Source organism: Cydia amplana, chromosome 23 (genome assembly GCF_948474715.1).
Source record: "Cydia amplana chromosome 23, ilCydAmpl1.1, whole genome shotgun sequence".
Lineage (NCBI taxonomy): Eukaryota > Metazoa > Arthropoda > Insecta > Lepidoptera > Tortricidae > Cydia > Cydia amplana.
In genome coordinates this window covers 8,556,015-8,563,474 of record NC_086091.1, presented here as the reverse complement: position 1 = coordinate 8,563,474, position 7,460 = coordinate 8,556,015, and the positions used below count along the sequence as shown (strand labels likewise).

General features: G+C 37.6%; 1 long non-coding RNA gene across 2 annotated transcripts; it reads right to left on the bottom strand.

Moving 5' to 3' along the window:
• Positions 1-1,720: 1,720 nt before the first annotated feature.
• LOC134658770 (uncharacterized) lies at positions 1,721-6,457 on the bottom strand. Of its 2 annotated transcripts, none has more exons than XR_010097729.1 (6): positions 6,429-6,457; positions 5,833-5,900; positions 5,216-5,293; positions 4,678-4,728; positions 2,613-2,686; positions 1,721-1,809 (listed from the first exon to the last, which is right to left on the bottom strand). It is a non-coding gene; the product is annotated as an uncharacterized LOC134658770 (long non-coding RNA). The 2 variants fall into 2 exon arrangements; XR_010097730.1 differs by having other exon boundaries at positions 5,833-5,895.
• Between the last annotated feature and the right edge of the window lie 1,003 nt (positions 6,458-7,460).

Below are 7,460 nucleotides of genomic sequence, written 5' to 3'. Positions count from 1 at the left end.
TTCTGAAAATCATCTGAAAATGTTAACCAACATCTACCTATTATGTCTACCTAATAATGCCATGACAGGTGGAAGTTTATGTCTATTTTGTGTCGCTGTCGCGTCGTTATGGTTTATGCCAAACGTAGTTTATGACGTTCAGAACACAGAATATAATACTCACTAGAGTAATATAATTAGAATATTCGATGACCATCCCACACTTCGTTATTGCAAAGTCTGTGCAACGTTACATTGCTCCGATGTTTATCACACCTGAGGGGCTAATCAAGATGCCAATCTTTTGCGCCGTAACGTAGCGAACGAAACGGATTTATATATAAGTGCGTCAAGCAAATCTTGTCAGTAGCAATGTACTGCAAATTAAAGTAGGGTAACACCATGTAACATTCAAAGAGCAGAATTGCGCTAAGAAAAGCAGCAATGTACATCGAACCAAAACGTGTTTATTTTTCCGCCCTTCATACGTCAGTTCGAGTGAATTATCATAGCCTCAAATTTTAGTAATGTTTACAACGAGCATGATTGTACATGTAGGCACCTTAACTTTGCTTGAGGTCATGCATAATCTTGGTATTTAATGGTGACAGCAAAAATTTATCTTGAAATAGAAACGATTCAGAATGTAAACAATAAGATGATGGCTGTCATTCACGATCCACATTCCACAGATAACACACAGATGACACGCGATTTTGGAATTATTCGAACACAGTGTTGATAACCCGCGATTTTTCAAATTTGCCGCCTTTTACTACTGACAAGATTTGGTTGATCCAGTATAGTCTGTTCGGAAAGAGAGAGACGGGGAATGTATTGGGCCCCATTATACATTCCACGGCTCTTCTCTTTCCGCACAGACTATATCACTTGATCACTCTTATGTCTTTCATAGTAGTGCCAGTAATAACATATACTAATCTATGATTAGTGCGACAGAGAGACCATAGATTAGTATATGTTATTACTGTTTGGTATATTTTGTTTTCTACCATCTACATACAAGAATTATGTCTAGCCACACTCAGCCTTCCTTATGCTAAAAGGCGGTACTCAAAAACTAATGAACTGGAAATTGAACTTTATGATTAAAATTTTAAGGTACTTGTTTGCATAACATTTTCAATTCAGATACCGCTTTTTAACTAAGCAGGGCATCACGGCTGAGGAATAATAAACTTGGAGCATAACCCAGAGATGGCGTTATTATCAGCATTACATTACTCGTCTTCAGAGATACTATACCATGAGAGGGACATCAGTGTTTCGTTTGCTTCGGCGCAACGATTTGCATCTTGGCTAAGCACCCAGCTCGTGAATCTCTCTACGCCGCTCTCTACACTTCAAAATCTTCAAATCGATGAGGGGATGAGAAAGTGACATTTTATCGACAAAATAGTAGGCGAAGTAGTTGGATGCAATTTTTTTGTAGTTTCTAACAGCACAAAAAAGGCATTCGCCTGAGAATTGACTTAATTTATTTATTTAAACTTTATTGCACATAAAAAAGACAATAGGGGGACTTAATGCCGCTATAGGCATTCTCTACCAGTCAACCATAGGGCCAAACAGAAAAGCGTCAAGGTGGGACTTTCGTCATGATTTTCATTGTAAACAGCTTTGCCCCCTCGTAAAACAAATAAGTTAAAAATTCATTATTTATTTGTGGTTCGGGTTAACTATTATTTAATTATTATGACGTCTATAATAAATAAAACTGTTTTATTAATGTTTAACATTTTATTTTACTCTACGCTTGCTATGGTTTCACTCAGAGGTTTGAGACGAAAAGCTCGAGGATAATCCCGCCTGTAAAAAATGAATAAAAAAAAATGGACACCCAGCCAAAGGTTGCAATTTGCAAAACGCCTCCTATACATTATACATAAACATCACTAGGTACATAGTATAAAACAAAGTCGCTTGCCACTGTCTGTCTGTCCCTATGTATAGGTACTTAGATCTTTAAAACTACGCAACGGATTTTGATGCGTTTTTTTAAATAGATAGAGTGATTCAAGAGGAAAGTTTACGTACAATTTGTTAACCCGTGCGAAGCCGGAGCGGGCCGTTAGTATACATACATGGGCGCCGCCAGGATTACTTTCAGGGAGGTGCATATTGCATATGTGAAATAGAAGCACTCGATGCCGTCATTTAAGTACGTGTCAGTGTTATTGTTTTTGTTATTAACAATATTTAATAACAATGCAATTTTTTGATGGTTAAAATTGGACGGTAAAGTCGAATTTGCGGGTTAAAAAAAGGTCGCGTAAGTGCGCTATTTGAGCAATTCTCAAAAAGTTTGTATACATCTCGATCACATCTTAGATTTCTATAAAAATTGGTATGCTGGTAAAGTACATGAAGCTGAACAACTTCCACCACATTTCCCAAAATGTCCCAGAAAGTTTCTAAGAAACATTCCTTTTTTGTTACCAGATTTCCTTACACATTTGTTTTTATTCAAACAATAACATAATAATGCTGGCGCAGGAGGTAAAAAATATATATATTGTTTTTTTCCTACGTGTTTTCTTTCCTGCCAGGTGGGTGCAAGTGCACCCCCTTGCACCCCGCTGTCGGCGCCCATGTTAGTATACCTATTATACCTTGTCCGGGAGTCCCAGCAAAGTGTAGCTGCGGAGCGCCACCCGACGGCAATGTTTTTCAGAATGCATTCCACCTAGAAATGAAGTCACCATAACTACTACATTTAAGGATGACTCAAGTTAGAACAGTCCGGGCTCGGGCCGAGGCGTCCGATACCTCAGTTTTCTGGGCTTTTTCTAAAATAAATATCGAAAACCCGATTCTTTCAAATCTGGACATTCTTGGGCTCATTCTACTCAGAATCGACAGCACTCTCCATCCTACCATTAAAAGAAGATGTCCCAAAATGTCCATTCCGTTATGTCACGTTTTTAGTATGAGAAATTTTTTCACTTGTATGTAACGTGACGTAGTGGAATGTACAATTTTCATACAAAATTTTGGGATTTATCATCAGGATTGAATATGCTAGTGATTCTGAGTTGAAAGAACCCAAAAACACCAGGATCTGGGAGAATCGGGTTTTCAATATTTATTTTAGAAAACGCCCTTCTACGTTACCACGTGATCGGTGATCACCCGTCATAAAAAACGAAGTGTCGGAAGACTCGGCCCGGATTTTTTTACAAAATTTGCCTGTGCCTTTATTGTATATATGTATGTATGTCACTTTATTTCACATTAAACAACTGATCTTGTTAAAACCAGAGATGTACAAAATGGTTTTAAAAAAGCATTTAAATACAAAATGCAAAATACTTTTCAGATTTACTATTTCAAATGCAAAATACCAAATAGTTTTGCGTTTTGTATTTCAAATGCTAAATGCAAAATAGGTATTTTCAAAATACTTTTTCAAAATAAAATACATTTTGAGCAAATCTCAGATATTTTTATTTATTTTAGGTATTTATCATGAGAAATAGAGACACAATGCCGAGCCGAACAAAAACGTCTAATATCATGGCATGGCACCTTATGCATGACATTTTGGTCATATTTATCAGTACGCGTATCAATAAATTCTGTTATGGTATTAATAATAGTCCGTCGGTTCCTCTCTCTGCGGCCCTGACCACCGGCAGCTTGGGCCCTGCCCCGCTGCTGGCGGCACCCTAGGTTAGGTTTTTTATAATGTGTTTATAATATTTTTTATATTATTTTTGTAAGCGTTTTTATATTTTAATTTTTTATACATATTGTAAAAAACCAACCTAAGAAGAGAAATAAATAAAGGAAATAATACTCACTTAAAATAATGTAAAAAACTAGACTAACGAAAAGAGAGCCATGGCTCCATTTTGTGACTTGTGTGGCCATTTATTTCGGTTGATTGTGCATCTAGTTCTTATTTTATTATTATTACACTTTTCTTTTATTAATAACAACTGGACTGGTATTGTTAAAAAGTGAAAAAAAAACATCAGTTTTTATTTATTACGCTTTTTAACAATACCAGGGGGCCGATTTTTGAATTTCGATCGCTCGATTTCGTCACTCGAAAATCGGTGGAAAACGGCAAGATGCTGATTTTTGAAATACGAGCGATATAAATTGTGAATTTAGTGGTATTGACCACTAGTTTTTGATTCTATTAGTAGAATTTACATGCCTAGTAGTGGAGATATTACTGAACGAAATACACGAAATCGAGCGGTCGAATTTCAAAAATCGGCCTCCTGGCGCTGGCGCCAGGCGCTAGCAGGCGCCTCTATCGGTCAAATTCGGCAATACAAGCGTCATTCGTTCATTTCATTTTGTTTGACTGGTAATGTTGGCTAAACTTAATCACAAAGTATTTTGCATTTTGAAATGAATATTAAAAATGCAAAATACGTCTCGAAAAGTATTTCAAATAAAATACAAAATGGTTTTGACTAAAAGGCATTTAAATGCAAAATACAAAATAGGTATTTTGCATTTTGTATTTGCATTTTAAATAGAAGTATTTCAAATAAATCGCATCTCTGGTTAAAACGACGTATGTGCCGCGAAGATACCCTCTTTTGCTTGTACGACTTTTTGTATTGTATGAACCCTCCATTATGCGTGGTCTGACTCGCACTTGGCTGGTTTATATATTTTATCGGCAGCCGCTAAGTATATTTATCAATATATATGTACCAGTTCTAGTTTTCCTTTAATTTCCGATTTTTCATGTTGTGGGTGTGGCTTCTGAAAATTTCAAAAACTTCATTAGACAGGGACTAGGTGTAGACAAAAATACAATTATTATAAGTATGAATTTAAGATACTTTTTAAATCTAATAAATTCAGTTGCTCGCGCACCGCATACATTGTGCGATATATGTGTGGGCCGAGGTGATCAAAATATCTGAACACGCACTCTAATGCCTTAACAATAAAGGCGTTTTCAGTGCTGCAAGTGCTGCATTCTGGCACAGGGCGGACACGCCATACATCAAAAATGATTTGCGTTTATATGTGTGCGCGGCACGTCTGTACACGCGTCCAACACGCGTCATTGAGTTTCTGACGGAATCCTGACATGCTCTCAGTAGAGCGACTTACGCACACATTCATGTCGCGGCCTGTCGCGGGCGAGGTAATCCGAATCGGGGCGGGGCGGTGCGTGTCCGTTCTGTATGATAATACTATTACTTATTCTGTGATTCTGGCGGCAGAGTGTAATTATCCTTACCCTCTGTACGGTGACGCAGTACTCCCTTCCGAGGCTAGGCAAGCACAGTTCTAACTTCCCATCGCCATAATCCTTTACCTGGTAAAAAACGTAAAATAGTACGGATATGATGGTCGTTCTTGTCTACGTGACAGCGTGATAAAACGGCGTCCGTCACTTTCTAGCCCGCGGTGTTAAAAGGTGACAGTTTTTTTATCACGTGGTTATCCACCCATAATACGCCTGCAGATCTCTTACTTTTCTTTCAGCAATCTGCTGCAAGACAATTTTAACTAGCCAAAAGTCAATAAGGTCGCGAGGGTTGTCTTATCACTTTATCCATGCCTAATTTCAGCTCAATACGATTTTAGATTAACATTTATGAGGGAGTTGACGAAGATTCGTAAAAACTACCCTAAGGTATATCCACGGATAGTGATTTTAATGTGAAGACAGACAGACAGAATTACTTTTGAATTCAAAATGTTATTAATAGAACTTTGCGTTTTTATGTACATGCAAATACAGTAGGGTTTATAATTTTTTTTACAATATTAAATATTATTTGCTTATTTCGAGGTTGAATATAATTTATACAAAAAATGTTAGTAAATGGTACATAAAATATTAGTACGTACCTTGAGTGAGCTATCGTCCGGATTAAAATTAATTAGTTCTTCACTGTCGTCTTCTATCAGAAACTATTCTTAGGAAAAAAGAGAATCAAATATTAATTCGGATCAAGCTTTTGATTCAGAAGGGCTAAGGTGGCCGGCTCTTTATCATTTGTCACCATGGCTGTCACGTTCTAACAAGTATGTAAGTGCGAAAGTGACGCATGACATGACAGGTGATAAAAACGCGACCATGGACAACGGTCCAGGTTTAGACCGAGCCGAGGCTTCCGACATTTCGTTTTATGTGATGGCTGATGGGTGATGCTTTCTGTAGAAAACTAAACCTCGGCCCGGACCCGGACCGTTCTGGTGTAAGTCATCCACAGACTCGGCAGGGACAGTGTGTAAAGTGCTATACGATTTATGTCATGCATGCCATATGTCATGCACCATATAAAGCACTAGAGTCTGTTCGGAAAGAGAAGAGTCGTGGAATGTATTGGGCCCCATACATTCCACGACTCTTCTCTTTCCGCGCAGACTCTAGTAGAGAATTATTGGAAATTCAAGCCACTCAAGGAATAAGTGTATTACTTTTAATACACTTATATACATACCTCTTCCTTGGAATCCAACAATTTGAGCTAAAATTACAAAAATATAAAACGGTTTATTTTAGTAACGAGTAGGTATACTCGCGTAGCTCCTCTACGTACAACGGCGTAGCACTTTGTAGAGACCCTTGGAGGCCAATTCAGTCTATATCATTTCAACAGAAACGATACGAGTTTGACACGACCCGTAGTACCGTCATGCTCCGTGTTACGTCATTTAGGGTTCTAGCTAACTTGGACATTCCATAGCGTAAGTATGGAACAACCAATTTAGCTAGGACCCTAAATGGCGTAACAATCCCGTGTGATGACTGTACATCACAGGATACCGAAATTCAGTCTTGTCAAGTACGTATCACATCAAATATCAATAAAAAATTATGTTGAGAGTTCGAAAGTTGAAAATTTGTGATATCGAGATTGGTCCCATGATAGAATAAGTTCAGTTTCACTGCAGAGTATGGTTAGTAAAAAAGGGAGGAATAGGAATGTTCACAAACCTTTTGTTTGATCATCTTTATCTGAAAAATAACTAAATGTAGAATTACGAATTTAGCTACTTTAGGTACAGCTTTAGAGTGCATAGTTTCGAACTTTAGCCGTTCCCATATTTCTGATGGTAGGTGTGCTTGAGTACATTAAAAGTTTAAAACCATGCTGTTAAAACATTTCGTAACTTCAATTATCTTGAAATCCCCAGAACTGTTACTAAACCTAGAAGTGAAGTAGGGAGTATTACTGCAATGTTTTGCCGCCAGAGTGCAGCACTAGTGACTTAAGTATACCATAGAGTAACTTATACATACTGTACCTTATACTGTTTTTTGACAAGTTTTCACAGACAATCAAATATGACATTGATACATCAAGGCGGTTTGCTTACAAAGGGCCTACCGGGAAACGCGAAATCGAAACTCAGCTATCTGCCTTTTTATCGCTCAAATATGCATGAGTGATAGAGAGGTTTGATAACAAAATGTCGACTCCCTCGTTTGCGGTAGACCCTTAGATTGTTTACTTGTTGTTGATGTGGCG